The sequence below is a fragment of the Nothobranchius furzeri genome, chromosome 3 (assembly GCF_043380555.1).
Source record: "Nothobranchius furzeri strain GRZ-AD chromosome 3, NfurGRZ-RIMD1, whole genome shotgun sequence".
In the NCBI taxonomy this organism is placed as follows: domain Eukaryota; kingdom Metazoa; phylum Chordata; class Actinopteri; order Cyprinodontiformes; family Nothobranchiidae; genus Nothobranchius; species Nothobranchius furzeri.
In genome coordinates this window covers 47,717,102-47,738,095 of record NC_091743.1, presented here as the reverse complement: position 1 = coordinate 47,738,095, position 20,994 = coordinate 47,717,102, and the positions used below count along the sequence as shown (strand labels likewise).

Below are 20,994 nucleotides of genomic sequence, written 5' to 3'. Positions count from 1 at the left end.
CTTCTCTTTTCTGTTTTATGGAGGAGGTTGAGCGCAGCTCGGGGGTTCACTCTACAGCAACACCTCAGCTGTCCTCGTTTCGTCATGACCTCTTCCGCTTTTTAGCCCACTCTTTTAAGCTCATTCAAGAGACGCATATTCATCAAATCAAACACAGAATGAGGTGGAAAGCCTTCTGGTCCTCACCTAGCTGTCCCCCCTCAACCAAACCAGCCACACTATTGTGAGCTCCAGCACACCGACGGGCCTCTGGGTTTGTCAGGGTAAAGCTGGGTAACGTGGCCAGGCAGCAAAGCACTGGACACAATGGCACATGTTGTGTGGTTTCCTGGGAACGGGTTGGGGGAACAGTGGTACTATTGTGCCAGGCATCATTATACAGCCAGGGCCCCTCTTGGCTGCAGTTCGCCGGGCCACTCGAGAGGCTGAAAAGGTATTTCACTCCCTAATTGAAAAGATGCCACCTTGAATTCAGCAAATGCCACTTCCACATTCAGGCGGAGTTGTAGCAGAGTTGCTGATGGCAGCAATGGAGGAGGCAGGGCCAGCCTCGTGGGACAAATCACCGCACAGAACTGCACTGCCACTCAGACGGTCTACAAATCACCAAGAGGCTGGAGTCGCCATTGAAGGACAACACACGATGGGCCGTCCGGCTACAACGGGGTCCTCCTCAATGGCTCGGAGCACCGGAGCTTTGGAACAGAAGACATGAGTGGCCTGCGCTGTCTTTTATCGTGTTCACCAGGAGGGAAGGACATGTGTCCTGTTTCTCTGGAGTCGTGGGACGCAAATGTGAAATTATGAGAAGGATTCAGTTAAAGACATTCTGAATCAATCATCAAGGAACATCTTTTTTATGGTTTGAAATTAGCTGAAACCAAAAAAACGATTAAACTTTACTCTCCTCTCAACACTTAGTTTTAATTTATTTTGTTATTTCCACACTTTTAAATTGACACTAAAATTATTTTTTAAATATAGTCAATTTTTCATGGATCAAAGTACCATTTTTGGGTAAAATTGGAGCAAATTTGATCCACAAGAAGCAAAAGATGTTTAACAAAAGAAATAAAACGAACACATAACACGAGTTCTGACAAAGGCTGTGTGTACATGCGTGAATGTGTGTGTGTGTGTGGGCACATGATTGTAGACACAAAGTCATGCTAACATGTTAGCCTGAGTAGGGAAAGTGTGGCTTCTCTGATTGTGACGCAGCTTGCTCTCCCAGAATTCCCAACTAGATTTCAGTAATTTGGGAGAAATGTCCATGCTCCTGATGAGGGTGAATGAGTCTTTTCACACCAGAGACTGTGTTTAGGTAGTGTTCCAAAGCATTTCGTCCGTTTGCCAGCACAGAGAGAGCCAACTCGTCCCTGGTTTCTGCAGCCCTGACGTAAGCAGCTCTGCAGAGACGTCACCACACGAGGAGGGAAAACGGAGCCAGCCAGCTGCTCTCAGTCCTATTCCTAAACTCATACCTGAATAATTAAACACTGATTCATTCCCACATCGTACCGTGCCATGGATCTGTCTGTGTCATTCATTCATAGTTTCATCTAGTAATTATGATGGCTTAGTGTGTGCGTGTGTATGTGGAGGGGGCAGCTTATGTAATCACTAATACCCCCCTTCTCTCACTACTTGATGATTTTCTGACAGGCCTCTGATTGTAAAAGCTCTATTAATTGAGTCTCAGCCTCTCAGTGTGTCGAAGATGACTTGATTTTGTTTTGTTTTTTCACACCCTGAAAAAGAAACTAAAATAAAATTTTCTACATGGCATTAAAAATACAAAAATTTGTCCACGGTACTAAATAATAAGAACAATCAAATAATTCAATTCAATTCAAAAATAATTTATTAATCCCAGAGGGAAATTAGAGTTTCAGTACACACAGTTCTGAGATCAGACATAGATACATACATACATGACAAGAATTGGTGACTGTGGTCATTCGCAACCCGAGTCACGCTACCTTAATAGATCAAGAGGGTTTATATGAGGATAGAGCCGGGGGGAGGGAGAAAAGGCACTTCAGAGCTACCCTCAACAGAGAGGGCAGCTCTGCTATGCAAAAAAACACCTCCGACAGATATGCACACACATTTCAGATATTACACAACATAAGTGTCCTCTAGGTGGGGAAGTAGGGTTGGGACTCTCCTCACTTCGGTGCGTGCAGCCGCATGGGGCAGCGCTTATCACCTCCATTTGGACGGGGAGGGAGATTAATGGGTTAGAGGGCGTAATGACTCCTAGATACGGTTCCACAGCCTTCACCGGTCACAGCCCCACCCAGGCTGGGATAGGGAGAAAGAGTTGCCATGGCGACGGCAGCATTCCACATTTCTTCTGAGGGGGGAGTTTTTACTTCAGCCTCACCGGCTGCAAGGGCACCAGATTCAGATAAGGATTGTTTTGGGGATAGACAGAGTTAATTTCCTCTCTGCCTTAGAGTTCTGTTGGTCTACAATCCCTTTAGATCCAATGATGGTGTAATTAATCAATCCCAGTGCTCCTTAATTGAACCTTCTGTGCCAGAGCCTGAATCTCGGCCAAAGTTCCAAGCTTACGACTCATCTCGACAATTATATGAGTTTGTGCGTTCACAGCACGATGCATTCCATCTCTGAGTTTCGGGATTGAGCCAAAATTCCTCGAAAGCTCGTTAATTTTCCGGTAAGCCAGGTAACCGCTCAGGCCAAACAGCAGGAATCCTGACACCAAAACGACGAATATCCAGACATCTTCAGAATCCTCTACAGACAGTTGAGAGAGGCATATCAGTTTCCAGGAGTCCATGATATGCCCAGCTGGCTCTGTCCCAGAGGGGCATCCGGGAGCCCCTTCTCCTGTTCTCATTGTTGAAAAAATTTTGTCAATCGCGTTGAGAGATGTGACCAGATCCCTTTTTAATAATTTCCAGTTTACAGAAAAAATGCAGAAAGCGCCATGCACACAAGACAGGACATAGAGCTTTGGGATGAGGAGGGAGGCAAAGGAGAAAAAAGCGTCTGTACTCTCCAAGAGCCGGAAGAACAAAATAAATAATAAGAACAATCAAATAACTCAAATATCACAATTTCTCAGTCCTTTCTCTCCATCAGGGTTTTTTTTTTTATTGTAAAGGTTCAGATGAGGGACAGAGTGGATCAGATTAAGACCCATTTAACCGAAGCAGGAAATCAGCATCAAAACCAACTTGTCTTCATAAGCTCCTGCATAAAAATAGCTGCAGAGGGGTGAAAATCCTCGGTGTGTCCCTGCATCATGTCACACCCAAAGCTGCCCTTTCTGCTGCATGTGTGGCTGAATGCAGCAGCTGCTTTAAATAAGCAGTCACCATTCACAGAGAGCATCCAGCAACCATCTGCTCCGCGTTCCGGTTCTTCACACCAGAATAAACAGTCCAGATAACACACGCAATGCAACACACACTCACATGCACACACATACACAAACATGGCTGCTATTGTAAGGAAGAGCTCTACTGTTGTTAAATTAATAAAACATGCAGAAATAAATGTTTTTGTTGACGAGCATGGTTGATTTGGATTTATTTAGCACCTCCTGGTGTCCAATTGTTGAACTGAATGCAAAACTTATATCCTCGCTGTGTGTTCGCCATTTTAACACCTTCATCTAACTGCTGGTATAGGGAGCCTAAGTCACGCCCATCAACTCAGGGACCATGAGTACAGATGGAAAAACGAAAAAATGAAAGCAAGTCAGTGGGGCTAAAAACGCCTTTTTTTCTAATTCTGCTTATGTGCCATGGATTTGACATATGATGGGCCTCGTTTATAAAGCTTGCTTACACACAAAATGGGGTCGGAAAACTGTTTAAGCAGCTTTCCACTCAAACTTTGGGATTTCTAAAAAAAACGTAATGGAAAAATGTGCGCAACTTTAAGTTGACTAATGACCTGGCTTAAGCCGGGCGTACACTGTGCGACTTTTTCACTTTTTTGAGCCGATTTTCCACTCGAGCGAGAATCCACAAGATCGGGGCGGGTTTTGCGCTGAGCGTCGTGTAGTGTACAGGGGGTTACGAGAGGCGATTAACACCACGTGACCAGCTACCGATCAGCAATCGTGAGCTTGCACGGACTTCTGGAGTGTTTGATATTTTGCTCGTTCCTCGTGAGGGTTGAAGCGGCGCAGCGAGCGGCTGCAACCCAAAAAGTACCAGAACCGCTCAAGGCGCATGCGCAGTCATGAATCAACACCGCTTGCCTGCTATTTCCCTAATAACACGTTATTCGTTTTTCTTTCTAAACATTTTTTTACACAGTGACAAGGATTGTCAAGAAAGCGTGTTTGTCGTGTTCATGTCAAATTAAACTGATCACAAAACACAGATTTACTTTCTTTATTTCGTTTTCCTCATCCAACCCCCATAAATCCCTGTGTGTCCTCCTGCAGCACTCCCGAAGGACAACAGGCAAAACAAAAAAGTCTGACGTGTAAAAACTGCTATTTTTAGCATATTTTTAGGTCCGACGTGTTGCTACCAGACATACAGTGTGAGCACTCAGGTCGCATCCGAGAACTGGGTGGTACAGTGAGAGCACGCGACTCGTGAGATCTGCCCTGCGAGGAAGTCGTACAGTTTGAGCTGAAGCTGAGTGCTACGAGTGAAAAAGTCGCACAGTGTCCGCCCAGCTTTACGCACATTTTGGACATAGAGAGCACCTTCAGTAACACATTCTCACAACCTAAGCGTCGAAAAATGACGCACTGTGCCAGAGCGTCGGTTTCCGACGCCCGTGGTAAAACGGAGATTTGACCGAATTGTGACCTTTACCCTCTTGCTATTTAACCTTCCCCTCACCCCCATCCTCACCTTAGCCAGCTTGCGCATGCAAAGCTTTGCTTCGCGTTTCATCGTTCCTCTCAAACACGCTAAATGGAAAATTTAGACTGACATACAGGGTATGGGGGTGAGGGGACGGTTTAATCGCTAGAGGTTAGAGGTGAGATATCGGTGAAATCTCCGTTTTACCGGCAGTGACAGTGTGAGTGTCCGGTCACTGTGACCCGATTGATCATGCGCCTTGGCTACTTGGGCAACGGAGATGTCTGTTAGGCTGACTGGTTAGCACGCGTGACTCTCACCTGGGAATCTGGGGATCAAATCCTGAATGGATCATTCTTTTTATATACACCACAGATCTCTGAAGATCTCAGCATTGACGGTTTTAGCAACGCTGTGCCACTCTGTGGATTTTCTCTTAATTGTTTTGCAAAAGCACTTCCTTTCACTTTTCCACCTCACCCACAAGTACCTCAATTTCTGCTTCAGTGAATTTGCGCTTCCTTGATCTGCAGTCGCCATCGTTAATGGTGAAATGCTGCAACGAGCTGGCTTATGTACATGCATGAGATCCACAAGGCACTTTGCATTGACCATTAATGGCAGAAAGTGGGCATGTTGAGGGCGGGATGTGATCCAGAAACACCTGAGAAACTTTCTAGGTAGTTTGTGATTTATAAAGTGGAGATTGCATGAAGCTGTGCGTTCTCCATGTTTTATAGGTCACAGACCTACTTGGCGTAAGTACTTTTTTTTTTGCTTAGCTTAAGTACGGTTTTAGTAAAGATTCTACACAATGTTTTAAAAAAATGAGACTTGGAATTTTTAAAACACATTTTGATACCAAGAACTCGCTTATTTTCAGACAGGGAGAAACGTTATTTTAGGTTTTGTGTGGGAAAAAAAGTCCAGTACTACAAAAGCGCATCACGAAAGTGGCGTCATCTAACCAGACACGGAGAAAACAGAGGGAAAATGGCTGTAAGTTTAGCTAACTTAAATTCCTTCCTTCAGGAAGAAAAAAAAACATCATAAATCTGGCCATGTGGGAAGTAGCCGCTATCCTAGGGGAGAAGAGATTCTGTGGTGACGTCATAAATGTGACGTGCTGATGTCTAATTTGTAGTCATGCTATTTACAAACTTTTACAAGCTGATAAACCTCAAAGTACATGACAGGCATGGTCGAAATACCCATCATTAGTTTTCATTTAAATTGCAGTACAACATATATGTGATCCAGGGCGTAGGGCAAAGCGGATTAGAAAATAGCTCTTTTAGCCCCGTTGACTTGCTTTTATTTTTTCTTTCTTCCGCGGATCCATGAGCCGACCGGAAAGGGAGGAGACTTTGGCTCCCTATGTCTCCCAGGCTTCATTCATGTCTACAGGTGTGATTCATCATTAAATTAAACAAATCAGCTGCGTTCATCTAAAACATGCAGGAAACGTGCTGGAAGCAGACTGCAGCGCCAGGTATGTCAGCTGAATTTTTATAAGTCACAACAGAGCAGCCTGCACGGCTTAAGTTGCAAGTGGAACATTGTGGCCACAGTGGGCTGTAGGTGGCCTTTCATTAACCCTGTAAAGGGTAATTTTTGCACATACTGGCTCAAGAAAATGATTAAAAGTTGCAAAGTATCCCTTTAATAATTATTGTGTGGAAAAATGTGATGATTCGTATCTATATGCAGCAAAAATCACACATTCTCTCATCAAAACTGTTTATTCTTCAAAGGGGTCTTGAGTAGCTCATTAGGAAAGAGGCGAGCAACACCCTGGATAGGTCTCCAGTCCACTACAGATACACAGCGACAAAGCACCACACACACACACACACACACGCGCGTGCGCGCGTTTTTCCTGTTCTGGTTTCTACTTTTGGATTGACCAGTAAGTGGAAAAATAATAAATATGCTTAATTTAGCTTTAAAGTCTTTATTTTAACTCAGAAATTTTCTAAAAATTTTATTGTATTACAAATTAAAGAATTTTTATTCAAATGTGAAAATGCATATTACAGTTTAGGATCAGAAAGCAGCTTTAAATGACACACTGCAGCTGCATTTAACTCTTACCCATTAAAATAAATGTGCACAGCGTGTGGGAGGAAAATGGTCCTTTAGCTGTCTTCAGGTCTGTGATTAGTGCTAAGAGTCTGTCTGCTGTTTCCCTCCCAGCCTCACTCACCATCTCTCTCTGCTAGGCAGCAGGGAGAATAACAGATTAACCTCTGACTGGGAGATTTGTTTGTCAGCCACTAAGATGCTCCTTGTCGCCACGATTTATATGTAGGCTTCTATGAGATGCACACGTCTGAATCTATGATGCCATGAAGGAAGCGGGCTCAGCATGGCAGTGCATTTAATCACACAGTTTCTCATGTTTGTTCACTGAAAACTTTAATTGATAATTAGAAAAATCTGAAAAGTCCAGGTTAATAATACTTATTTCATTGTGTACTCATGATAGTAATAAATAAAACAATGTCAATAATCACAAACCTCCACCAGAGGGCAGTAGACATAGGCAGGATTAACTATGGCGGGGTTTTCATGAAAGTACTAAGCCTGATACTCCTTCTGGACTTTTTAAAGGTGCATGAAGTATGAATGACATCCTGTGGTCAGATGTGGGTACTGCAGTCCTAACAAATGACTGATCTGAGCAACTGTTGCCAGTCCGGGATCAGTACCAGAAGATTCTAGAAGACGAGTCATACACAGTAAGTTGGTAAGTAGATAAATGCATTTCACTGTAATATTGATGTTTTGGTAGATGAAAAATGTAGTTTAAGTTCATTTTAGAGCCATTAGACATTTTATATCATTGTTAGCATTGTTAGATCAACGTTACCTTCTAGCCTTCTTCACCAACATCATAGAAAAACAAAATGATGTTGTTGCTTCTTAGGGGTACAAGAAATCATTAATGAGTCACTCCTGTTGCTGGCTTAGGATTACAAAACACAGCTGCGTTTTTCCAGACGGTGTTGATTTACAAATGCCGGCACTGCAGCGTTAGCTAGTGCAGACTTGGTAACTCCCAAATATGACTGACTCTAGAACCAGGAAGTATGGAGGCATAACAGATCATAAACAATGACTGTCCATCTTTGACCATTGTAAAATGGGGAAAACTGGAAACCACCGGGCCGGCTGACAAGGAAATCTGTTTCAGTGTCTTCCTTCCGACATGATTGAAACATTAGTCTGTTCTGTGATTATTTCACTGTAAAATTCTTACTGGTTGTACCTTTAAGGCCAGAAGTGATTTGATGTGAACATGCAACTCAATTCTATATGAGGTCTAGCAAACTGATGATTAATCTTCAGAGCTTCTTTGGGGGGGGAAAAACGCATTAACAAATGTCTTCTGGTTGTGTTGGTCACAGTAATACTCCAGTTGCCTTTATTGGGAGAAACCACAACCAGTATGTTCCAGTTAGAAGGAAAACCTGTAGGACTTGTCATTTATTCAGATCAAGAATAAGACCAACGACTGTTCATTTTGATGAAGCATTCAGGGTAGCAGTTTGTTCAGTGATGAATTCTGTTTGCTGAGAGAAACCGTGACAGAAGTGCAAAAATGTTGTTTATAACTGCAGTTATCAAAAGACAGCCATGTTGGATATTTACGTTGGGGTTAGTGAAAAGCCATTCTCCTTAGTGACTGGTTGGTTGGCTGGCTGATTGATTGATTGATTGATTGATTGATTGATTGATTGATTGATTGATTGATTGATTGATTGATTGGCCCAATTTATTAATTAATCAGGTCAATCAAGCCAATCAGTCATTTGGCTGATTGATTGATTGATTGATTGATTGATTGATTGATTGATTGATTGATTGATTGATTGATTGATTGATTGATTGATGATTGATTGATTGATTGATTGACAGACTGGTTGGTTGGTTGGTTGGTTGGTTGGTACAAAAGTAGATGATTTGTTATTTAGATTTGTGAGTCATTCATTTGCAAAAGTGAGAAACTTATCAAACCAAATCAGATGTAACTCAGATGACGGGTGAGCCTGCTGTTCGGTACCCGCACCTGGCTGGTGTGACTGATATCCACACCAAAAGTTTCAGCTCAAGTTTGGAAACATTAAGCCATGAGAATGCCTGAATTGTCCTTAGTGTCTCGTGAATTGCCCGGTTGGAACACCAGCTCGATGACTCACTGAAAAATAGATCTATTTTTAGAAACACTAGACACTTCCTGTCACTCTGGCTCTAAGTTAACTCTGACACCTCACAGACGAGGGCAGCAAAACAGAAGAGTGCTTGCTGAGCTTTAAAACAATGCAGGGCAGTGTTTTTGTACAAACAGCCAGAGGGACACCACAGATAAGAAATGTGTTCCTTCTACTCTGCAAAAGTTAAAAAACAAAATACAGGTAAACACGTCTAGGCTGTGTTTGCTAACTGGTGCCACTTTCAAGATAGGCATCACATTTTCTGTCATCAAACAACCCTAAAGCAGACCTGTTCTCCATAAAGTGAATGTGATCCTATAGCCGACCTAGCCTGGGCGGGAGGTGGCCGACGTCATCACCTACAGTTTCCACCAGCTGATTTGGGCTGCAGGTAAACTCACACAAGCTGCTTTCCCAGATCCCAGTAAACAAGTATTGCAATGAGTCGTGGGTACTTTTATTCATTTCTGTTTTAAAATACAGGTGAAAAGATTAAACAGTGTTTCAGAAATGGGCTTTATTGACTAAAATTGAAAGTTGAGCTCACACTTGAGGTGAATTTGTTTGAAGAGCCGTGGTGCATTATGGGGATTAAGTGTTAGATGTAGCACAGATTTGGGTGCTAATACAAGTGTGTTTTCACAACCAACAATATTTGGGGATGTGAGATATTTCCCAGTGATTTGTTAAACTTTTGGTTTGGGGGTGTTTTTGGGACACAAATGGAAATAGCCTACAGAAAAAAGACAGATGGTGCAGAAGATGCTGACACTGGTAATGACTGATATGTTCTAAGAAATCTAACCTTACCGCCAACATGTGACGGTCAAATCCTACACAGAAACTGCTGCATAAGCACAGATAAAAAGAATAAACAAACAAAAATTAAATAAATACAACAGAATGGTAAATGTGTTGTTTGTTGCAAAGCAATCTTTCATTTAGCAGCATTATGTTTTTCTCTGAGTGCATTTGCAATGCTGCAAGAGACGCATTCAAATAAAGCCCTCGTCTTCTTTTCCAGCCATCTAAAATGTATTTAAATGCATATTAGATACCCGAGTTAGTCATTTGTTGACATAACTGTGGTGAAAAATTAAAGAAATTAAAAAATCTTAGGATGAAGATGTGACTGCTGCTGTGAAGAGCTGCTTCAAGTTAACGCGTTTCTGTGCAGACGTCTCCGTGCCAACAGCTTCCTGGGATGTAGAGCGAAGTGTTAGCTCAGTGTGAAGCTGATCTCAGCTCTGTCTGAAAACACTAGGATGTGTTTTGATTTCTCTGTGCTAGAAACAGAGAAATGATTTCCTGCCTGGAAAATAACGATGTTCCTGCGAGCTGAATCAGATTTGTCCTGCGAGATCGTGACAGCAGCAGAAGCGTATGCCAGAGTTCTCGCTCTGAGATTAACACAGCTTGTCAGCTCTGAAAAGGAAACGTGGGTAATCCTTTCTGTCTTTTTAAAACAATGAGATTGTTTGAACAGAAATAAATGGAAGTCAATAGAGAATATTTGACTGATGCAGATGAAATGAAATAGGATGTACTAGTTCATGTCAGCCGACTGATGTAACAGAAACTGTGTGTGTGTGTGTGTGTGTGTGTGTGTGTGTGTGTGTGTGTGTGTGTGTGTGTGTGTGTGTGTGTGTGTGTGTGTGTGTGTGTGTGTGTGTGTGTGTGTGTGTGTGTGTGTGTGTGTGTGTGTGTGTGTTTGTTTCCAGCTGTAATTTATGCTGTAAGCAAGTTTGGGCTCATAATTATAGTTTTGTATTGATAATTTAATTATATGAAAGCTTTGTAACACCTTCTTAAGCATTAATAAACAACGGGTTCCATTATTAACATTACCATCATTAACTATTAAGTGTCTTTGAGGTTAGGACAACAGGGCTGGGGGGGTTAGTGATGCATTACATAATGTGGATAAGCAGTTTTTAATACTTTACTAAATTGTTTATTAATGCTTAATAATGTACTAAATACTGTTAATAAAAGGACCCTTTTTAGACTTAGAAGCTTATTTGTGAGTTCATATAAACATTTGTTTTCTAGTTTGGAACAATTTAACAGGTGAAAATAACACATATAATTTTCTGTTTATTAAAGATGATGTTCAAATGCATTCATTTTCATTTTTATGAATATTTATTGTAAAAATTGGATGACTCTAAACTTTCTGCTTTTAAATCAAGACAATAGTAAAGTTCTCATCTTTGGAGATGAGAATAATCAATCTCCATCAAACATTAGTGATCTGATTGTTCCATATATTCCTAACCGAGCACGTCGCTCTCAGACTGCAGGTTTACTGGTGGTTCCCTGAATATCTAAAAATAGGATGGGAGGTAGATCTTTTAGCTATCAGGCTCCTCTGCTGTGGAGCCAGCTCCCAGCTTTAGTCCGTGAGGCAGACACCTTGTCTACTTTTAAGAATAGGCTTAAAACATTTTTATTTGATAGGGCCTATGGTTAAAATCTGATGTTAGCCCAGATCTGGACAAGTGGGGGAGTAGAGGGAGGTGGAGTGTACAGTCGGCAAAGACTGCTCTCCCTTGCCCTGCCTCCAACATGCCTCCATCTAAAAGGCTACGTTATCCAGAGTTATCTCTGTAGTTATGCTGCTATAGGCTTAAACTGCTGGAGGACATACTGACCGTTTTCCACACTCGACTACTTTCTTCTACCATCTGCTATTTCAGCTGTTAACTTTATTTTTTCTCTAAGTGTTTTTCCCCCCAGAAGATGCTACAATGATGTTCTGCTGAGCTGTGGTGGCCTCATTGAGGGGGCCATCGGCTTGAACTCTGTTGCTAACCATTTAATCATTCTCCCTCTCCTGATAACATTTTACTTTCTTTGACATTGAATCTGCTACTACTAGTTTACCCGTTTAATTATAGATCCACTAGGATAAATACAATAAAGTTTATCTCTCACCAGATAGAATATTTACTAAGAACTCACAATGTAACCACAGAACGCAACTCTGTATATATGTTGTGTGTGTGCGTGTGCGTGTGCGTGTGTGTGTGTGTGTGTGTGTGTGTGTGTGTGTGTGTGTGTGTGTGTGTGTGTGTGTGTGTGTGTGTGTGTGTGTGTGTGTGTGTGTGTGTGTGTGTGTGTGTGTGTGTGTGTGTGTGTGTGTGTGTGTGTGTGTGTGTGTGTGTCTGTTCTGTCTTCTCGATCCCCAGTGAGTCGTGGAGGATGGCTGCTTATACTGAGCCAGGATTCTCTGGAGGTTTCTTCCTGTTAAAAGGGAGTTTTCCTCTCCACTGTCGCTGCATGCTTGCTTAGTATGAGGATTGCTGTAAAGTCTGACACTAGTCAGTGACTTGATGCGATTTGCTGGGTTCCTTATATAGGAAACTTTTTTTCTGATTGGCTTAATGAACTGACCTGAATTGGAATGTTTATTATGTGAAGTGCCTTGAGACGACTCTTGTTGTGATTTGACGCTATATAAATAAACTTGAACTGAATTGAATAATATTTATAATTGTTTATAGGATCTGCCCAACTTGTGTCTGTTCTAAAAACCAGATTTTTCTGCTTTTATTCTTTTAAACTGCATTTTAATCATGACAGGATTACTGATATAGTGCTTCATTCCTGCCCTGTCCTGATGTCCTGTAACCCCCTAATGTCCTTTTTCCTAACTTCAAATCTTTCTCTTCTCTTTGGTATTTTGATAAAAAAAAAAACATCAAAGTCCCTTTCACAAAAACTCTTTAGTTTCTAACTTCTTTTTGTTTTTTGTTTCTTTAAAGGTCAGATTGTGCCTTTTCCCTGGGTATGACCTGATTTAAACTATATTTAAACGGGAAGACAGACCAAGCAGCTGTCCACAACCTCACGAAAGCAACGTCATCTGATAAAATAAGTTTGCACACGCAACCTTTCAGCTGTGCAGTTTGGCTCAGCAAAACAAACAGAGAGGACTTACGGCTGTGCACAGGACTGTTCTGGTGATCCTTATAATGATTCAGTGTCTTACTCCTGGTCCTCCGCTGATTCTGTCATGTTATTCACTCCATGCCTAAACCTCTGCCTGTCGTTGGGTTTGTCATTTTTCCTGTTCCGTCACTTCTCCGCACGGTTTACCTCTCTAGAGGACTCGGTCCGCAGTGTCGGGGGCCGCCTATCTCGGGCCCTCGCACCAGTTGTTCGTGAAGCACCGGCTGCCCAGGTGCCTCCGCCTGTGCCGGCTGGTCCTGTTCCTCCACTTGCACCTCCTGCGCCTTCAGTTAGGACTTCGGAAGTGGAGTGATTTCTATTGCCCAGACTCGTCGGTTCCATAGTTCTCTATTTCGAGTTACACACGTTTGTCTATGTTTGTGTGTGTGCATGGTTGTCTTTCCTGTTTATACATGACGTGCAGACTTGGGTGATTTGAGATGGTCATGCTGTGGGTTCCTGAAGTCAGGTAATCAGTAAGTTAACAGTAAAATGGTTTATTCCACATATTTCTGTTATCCACATTTGTTTTTATTTTCACTAATCTTAATTCCTTGTGGGTACATTCACATATAGGTTGATTACTAACTTCACTGATTTACATTTTTAGTGCTCTTTGACACTCAGATATCTACTTTTCTATTGTTATTTACAGTTGATTAAGTTTTGACAACTTTATGATTAACTTTGTTAATTTACCAGTAATGGGCTACAACCATTTTGCCCTTCATTTTGATTACATCTTTACTTAGTGTCTATTTCTCCCATACATATAGTATAGGGTTTTGTTACTTTATTCTTTTTGCACCACTTTTTCCAGTACACGTAGTGTACTGCATTCATTTCTTCACTTGAACTCTGTTCACATAATTTGCTTCACATAGTACATCCAGGTACACACAGAGCCAGCTTTCTTTTTCTTTATTGATTTACATCGGACGCCATCTTGTTGTGTCTATATTGAAGTGCCCTGTGTTGTGCTTTCTCTCCTCTGCTGAGTTTCGCCGATGATCCTCGATTCCTGGAGTTGGCCTATGAGTCGTCAGCGGATTCTACAGCCTGGTGTTCCTGCTCGTTGGTCCTGGACGTCTGTGGATTCCGGTTTTGGCTGCTGGGATACTTCGCTCGCTGGGATCTGACCTGTTGCTGCACGTTTTCCTGCTACTTTGGATTACGCTAAGTGCAATTACAAAGATCAAATCTCTGCTTTGGAATTATTCTCTACCCGTGGATATACAAAGTGCTATTGCTCCTGCTTCAAATTATTCCCTCCACGTGGACATATTAATGATCTGCTGACTGCTGAATTGTGTGCTTTCAAAGGAAATTACACTCTGCCTGGGATATCATACATTGATCTCTTGACAGGGTCCCTCAGGACTCTAGTTGTTCAACGCCAGGTGGTCTCTGATCAGACCACCGTGCCCTTGAAAAGGGGGGTATGTAGCGTCATGAAGGGACTGTTTTCCACCTAAAGGTCATTTTCCCCTCTCCTCGTGAAGAACAAATCTCCTTGAGATATTGCTCAAGGCCTTTGATGCCTCTGCATCTAAACTGTTTTAACTAGCTATTTGCCTCCCCCTACAGCTCAAAAGAAGATGAAGAATTCTACTCTTCTTTTTAATAAATAATTAAATAACGTCTGTTAGTCCCAATAATAATGTGAGCCTAAGGTTCAATCAGTCTGACAATGTTAATTACTTGAATTATAATACTGTAATCAGTAGTTTTGTAGAAGAATTAACTTGGTACAGAAGCACTAGACACTCCTATCAGAAGTAATGTTAAAATCACATGACGCATTCCTTTTGCCTCTCCGATCAGAGCTTTCCTTTCTGGCGTGTGGCGTGGTCTGTGCGGTGTTTATTTTTGTTGTCAAATTCTGATTCGACCATAAATCAAAACATCTGAATTATAAAAGTAATTCCCACGTCACCCTTAACTCAGTTCAAACGTTCTAGAGTTTCGAGCCAGCCACTCGTAACTTTTTAACCACAAAGAACCTAACAACAAGCTGGATTGTAAAACCCGTTGCAAGCTACACCTGACGCAACGCTCCTTCAGAGTAAAAGCTGAACTCACTGACCCTTCAGGGTCCCGCTGACGCTGTCAAACAACTGTCGCTTACCTGGAGGCAATCCCAAGACTAGTCTGTCGTACTGTACGCTGTTTCACCCGCTCCGGTACCAAAGGGGGGTCTGAGGACCTGGCATTCTGGATCTGCAACGGAGGTCTCCATCAAGGGTATGCAGCGCGGCAAGATAGCGTCTGAATGTAGTTTTGAAACTCCGACTGTAGTTTAGAGCAAACCATTCGCTCCCACACAGAACTAATGCTTCTCCGAATAGAGAGTTCTGATAACAACATTCCATGCACCATTCATCTTGCCTCATTCACACCTACATCCATTCATCACACAGAGTGTTTAGAGTTAGCCTTATTTTAAATTGTTTAGAAATAAATCTTCTGAAACTTTAAAACTTGTCTCTCTCTCTCTCTTTTGACTCTGGGTTATTACGAAGTGTTACCTAATCCCTGCCATGAAAAGTTCCGATCTTCTGTTTAAAGTAATATTCAAGGATCAAATTGATTTCATATTTTCTACGGAATCTCACCTTTGATGGTTTCTTACGTAAGATGTAACTATTGAATCATTACATCCTCTTCAAGCGACACAAGATGCATCTTGTGTAGAAGAAACATTATGGGTTTCCCTTTTAAAAAGGACAAAACAGGTAATAATGGGCGACACTGAGACAAGTTTGTTAAGCAAATGTTACCTTTAGGTGGAGAGAAAATATAAAAATCCCTGACATTTAAAACATGGCACAGGAATAAACAGTACTGTTTTAGTTTAAACAACGTGTTCTAATGGCTACCAACATTAAGAAACACTACACAATGTTTCTGTTGCATTTGAGGTCCACACTATCCTGCATGTTTGAGATGTTTCTCTGCTCCAAAACATCTGATCTGAATGGACAGGTGATTAATGGACTTCTGTGGAACTTGAGGACAAACCCAACAGGTGATGAAACCACTGGTGCAGGTGTATTTCCTTCCACGACCAGGACTGCACAGGTTTCGTTTAATTTCCATCGCAGCTCTCGTTTGTTGTGTCGTTGGCTTACTTCTATTTAGGGATGTAAGACAATAACGATGTGGCAATATATCGTGATAATTTTTCCTGCAATATTATATCGATATTCAAAAGCTGTGTATTGATTTTTTGGACGAATTTACATGCAAACATTTGTGTATTTTCCTTTCTTTTGGTGCAATTCAAACTCCGACCACTAGTTGGCAGCAGTGTAAAATGGGTTTTGTTTCCACCATGGACATGTAAATCCCTCTTCAGATAACTCATGTTGAACATGTTACGGATCAGTTTGGACTTGATGAATTTCCCTACAGTAAAATCAGTCTAATTAATCACTTATATTGTCTGACTAAATGTATCGGCTATATATCGTATCGTCTCCCCTGTATCGTGATACGTATCATATTGCCAGAATTTCACCAATACACATCCCTACTTCTATTTAAGTCAAAAATGATGAGGATTAAGGCATTCAGCCACCAGCCAGCGCCTTAATTGGGTTTATTTTTATCATGAACTCTGAACTCCCCTTCATATTACACAGCAGAACTTCTGTCTCTCCCAGACCACAGCGGCCCCACTTGTCCACAACATCACACAACTATTAAAGGTGTAGCTGACTGAAAAACCATTGTTTAATGATTATTTCTGATTATCATTGGTCACTATGAGTTTTCATGCAGGCTGACCATGAAAACAGTCTCCTACACCAATCTCCTGCGTTAGCTTCTGACAGTAATTAAACTGAAACTCCAGGATTCGAAAATCCTGACTGGTCTGCGTCACTTTTTGAATTGGGATTACCAATACTGAGTCATGACAGGGAAGGCTGTTGTGGTTTTAGCCTCCAGAATCAGCATAAACGTATTTTTCAACAGTAGCTGAAGCTCCTCCTGGTTATTTGTGGAGATAAAACATCCATGTGCCTGCGTAGGGCTGCACAATATTAGGAAAACCTGCAATGCGCGATAACAGTGATTCACATTGTGATGACGACATGACTTTCAATAAATAAACAATTACTTAACTCAAGAACAAATACTTTAAAACAAATTATAAAATGACTAAAAATATATAAAAAATGGGAAAAGCAAAAATTGTGATCAAAAGATGTGAGGAAAGAGAAAAAGAAAATTAACAAGAAAAGGCGATCTATGGATCTCGGGAAAAGCTGAATCAGCATCTAACATATAACCTAACCCAGAACCACCTGATTGGCCAAATGGGTGAAGAGCTCTATTTGATTTGTCAAAAACTTCAGGCTTCCATTTGATTGACCAAATGCATAATGTGTAGCAAACATGTGAGCTGACCAATCATTACATTTTTTTCTGTTCTTCACAATATCAGCAAGCGTATTGCGCATGCTGATATCGCACCTTTTATCCAATCCGAGGCAAGATGTCTAAATGAACCACAGCTCTGATGTCGCACACTGGTCTTGCTAGGCCAGGGGGTTGTGGGCTTTCTGGTGCCCTGATTTATGCCAGCAAGGCGTTCATTCCTTCAGAGACCACCGCAAATGTATTGACAAAACGAGTGATACACACCTCAAAAAAAGAAAATCATTGTTCTGAATCCAAACTTTGCGTAAATTCAAAACTGGTTTATCTTTATTACGTTTTAGAACGCAGATCTGATCAGATTCATCCTACATGCCAGAATCATTTATTTATTTAACAACTTGTACCGACTAACCAAAGGTGCACCGGTGGCTTATCGGGTGTACTTGCACTTAGAAAGCTGACCAATCAGACATTCAGCTTATTCAAACATAAGTCCCCTCCACGTCCACCCACTGTTTGACCTCTGTGCACTAAAACAGGACGACGATGACGTGAAGCAAAGGTGCAGACGCCTCAGCAAGAATTCCCAGATGGCAAAAAATGTGTTTTTATCTATTAGGCTGATAGCTTTTACTTTGAAAAGTAGAATAAGATACAAAAAAAATCCCCCAGCTGAGGACAAAACCAACACAACACACACGCTGAATCACCCACGCTGAATGTGACAGAACAATTGAACGGGAAGCACTTCCGCCCAGAGAGTCCTTTCTCATCCCCACCATGCTCCTCAATGCCACCTCTGTTGTCCTAAAACAAAGTACCACACTTTTCTGCCGGATTCTGCGATCCGTTTCTCTCCTGCTTCCTCCTCATCACATGAGGATGGGGGGGGGTGCAAAGCATTCATTCAGCTGAAAGTACAACTCACGTAGTGTGTGTGGCCACCGCGGTGGTGATTGTACTGCTGACTCCGTCACATGCCGCAGCACCCGGCGGTCCAAATCCCAATCAGAAAACTCCTGAGTACAGCAGGCGCCCGATGTAAGCAGATCAATGTGGGACTTAAGCATCAAATTCCTCTCAGAACAAAACAAATGTGCTGTGTAAAAATGAAAGTGGTTTGGATTTTCTTCACTTTGCCCTGCTGACCTCCGAAAACCCCAACACACATCCTACAGGGGGGCCTCTTAAAAAGGTAAAAAATCTGGGCAAAATAATCCTCCAGATATGTTCCCCAATAAGAATTAGAGCATCTGCTCAAAAGAAGCCTCACACTTAGATAATTCATGGATATGAGATTAAATAAAACTGTAATCAAACAGAAAACTGGTTCATCTGCTCCTCATTCCTGCATATCTCACTGTCCAGGTTCTAATCCCTGTCCCAGGCTCGTTGTTCTAACAGACTTTCAGCTGATTTTTCCCTCGGAATGTCGTCAGATATCACACAAGTTTCATAAAAGTGCTTTCATGAGGTTTTCTACAGCTGCGGCAAGCAGATCGGCCTTAAAAACATGTATGTCACATAAAGTTATAAGATGTTCCTTAAACAGGCTAAAATACCAAATTTATCAGCTGATTAAACATGACCTGGGTTCTGTGTATCTCATCTGTCCGTTTATCTGGGAAGATTTGAGTGTGACCATGAAAAAACACAAATAACTGTATCTCAGTGGTGAGCTCAGAGGAGTAAAGAAAGAACTTTTCACCAAAATGAAGACTATTTTTAAATCCCAGGGCCAGACGGCGGCTCCTGTCCACCCTCGTTGTTCATTAGGAGTGACAACACCCCAGAAAACCCGTTTCTCCTCACAGAAAACCACAGACTGAGAATTCCCTCCAGGGTTTGTTCTCAGTCCCACAGAGGTCCACCAGACCTGCTGCAGCATCTGAACCAGAAGCTTTGATCACATCAAACAAGAACGTAGAGCAACTCCGACTCTACGGAGTCATCAGTGTTTCTGTTGTTTTAGAGGCTGGAAGGAAAGAATTTGACAAAGTATTTTCCTGTTAAAGAAACTCCAACAAAATGTCGTTTTTATCCTTTCGTCCACCTGAGGCTATGAGTCTGTTCACACTGACTTGATTCTGGGACGAGCACAGGAGAGAATTCACTAAAGGAGGAGAGAATGTCGGGATTATGCTACTTCTGACCTGACAGGAGCAAAAATCTGTTCTAACTCTGAACACGTTAAAGGCACACGCATCAGCATTGCTCCTAGAATCTGTCCAGGTGGCTCAGAGCAGCAGAGGCACCTGGAGCCTCTCAGCATCAGTCTTAGTCCCATCATCTACCTGATCCCAACTGTCTGCTTCTTGATCCTGAGTGGCATTCCCGATGTGGGTTTGCAAAATTCCCAGCTGTTTTACATAACTGGGGATTTTTAACTGACTCCATAGATTAAAGACACTCTGTTCCTCAGGTAAATATCTCTTCTGGGTCTCAGGATTAAACATAAATGAGCTTGTTAGAACGAAGAACAGCATCTCTTCTCCTGTTTCTAAAATTAATGAGCATCAGTGAGCGGCTCCCACACGAAGGTTAGCGCGTCTCTCAGCCTTACCAGGGAAGTGACAGTGCCCTCGAACTCCAAATATCTCCACACAGCTCTCGCCTCTTCTCGCTGCTTGGCTCGGTTCGGTTCGGCTCGGTCTCGACCCCTCGGCGTGTTGTCTTGCCTCTTGTGTCCCGGTCCAAGCGCCTTCCCTGCCCGCTGCCGGTCTGGCATGTGTTTCCCAGTAAATTGTCCAAGTAATCTCCTCAGAAGTGGGATGTGAAGAGCGTTCGGGGTCCGCCTACCGCACGCACGCACTCAGTCGGCGGCTCTGATTATGTGTGTGTGCGTGTGTGAGAGAGAGGCCAGTGCGCGCGCATTCGTAATCATTTTGGAACTGCTTGTTCCGTTAAGAAGAAAAGAACACCTTTTTTATTTGTAGGATTGCAAACAACTTGAGCGTTTTTTTGGGCGCATTTGTGACTTGGCACGAGGACACCGCGCGTGATGGATTTAAATATGTTCCCTTTACTTTACTGGAAGGAAAAGATAGGAGCGCGGTTTATTAACAGCGGTTTAACTACAGATTTGACACGCAATCAGCAACACTCGGCAGCCACGAGCCTTCCGTCGCTGCTTACGCGAGACCGACGACGCACGCTCCATTTCTAGGTCATCGGCGGCATGCGCGTTGTGATGTCACGCAGCTCCGGGGATCATGCTGTTTCCTCTGTCCTCCAGCTCATGGTCACTGAAGAGGACGCACGCACCTTTGGCCTCATTAGACCAGGTTTCATCCATGCAGACCCGCTACAACCAAACCAGAACCTGCATGTCAGCAATCGAGTTCTTTTGTTACCGTTTTGAAACCGAAAGGCATTTAACCTTTTGGACATGACCTGAACAGAGCATCTGCTCTGAACGCAACCCAGCGGGGGTGGGGGGGGTGGGGGGGGGGCAGCTACCCTCAGAGCTCAGAGAGAAGATTCTGAGAAATCTGCATCCCACAGGTCACAGCGGAGCTCAACAGATGCTCCATAGTTCAGAGCTATAAGGTGCATGGAGGCACGTGCTTTCGTATTGAATTCTTGATTCTGACTGGTTTTATTATGAGTTACAGCTCTGTTTTCTCCTTTTA

The 20,994-nt window shown here is 42.4% G+C and overlaps 1 protein-coding gene across 2 annotated transcripts in view; it reads right to left on the bottom strand.

Moving 5' to 3' along the window:
• LOC107385727 (sodium-coupled neutral amino acid transporter 3) overlaps positions 1 to 20,362 on the bottom strand; it is a 57,528-nt gene extending 37,166 nt beyond the window's left edge. Inside the window, exon 1 of one of the 2 annotated variants that reach the window (XM_015959803.3) lies at positions 19,926 to 20,362. The gene's annotated coding sequence lies outside the window, so the exon portion shown is untranslated. The remainder of the gene's footprint in view (positions 1 to 19,925) is intronic. The other variant, XM_015959804.3, reaches the window with a different exon arrangement.
• Between the last annotated feature and the right edge of the window lie 632 nt (positions 20,363 to 20,994).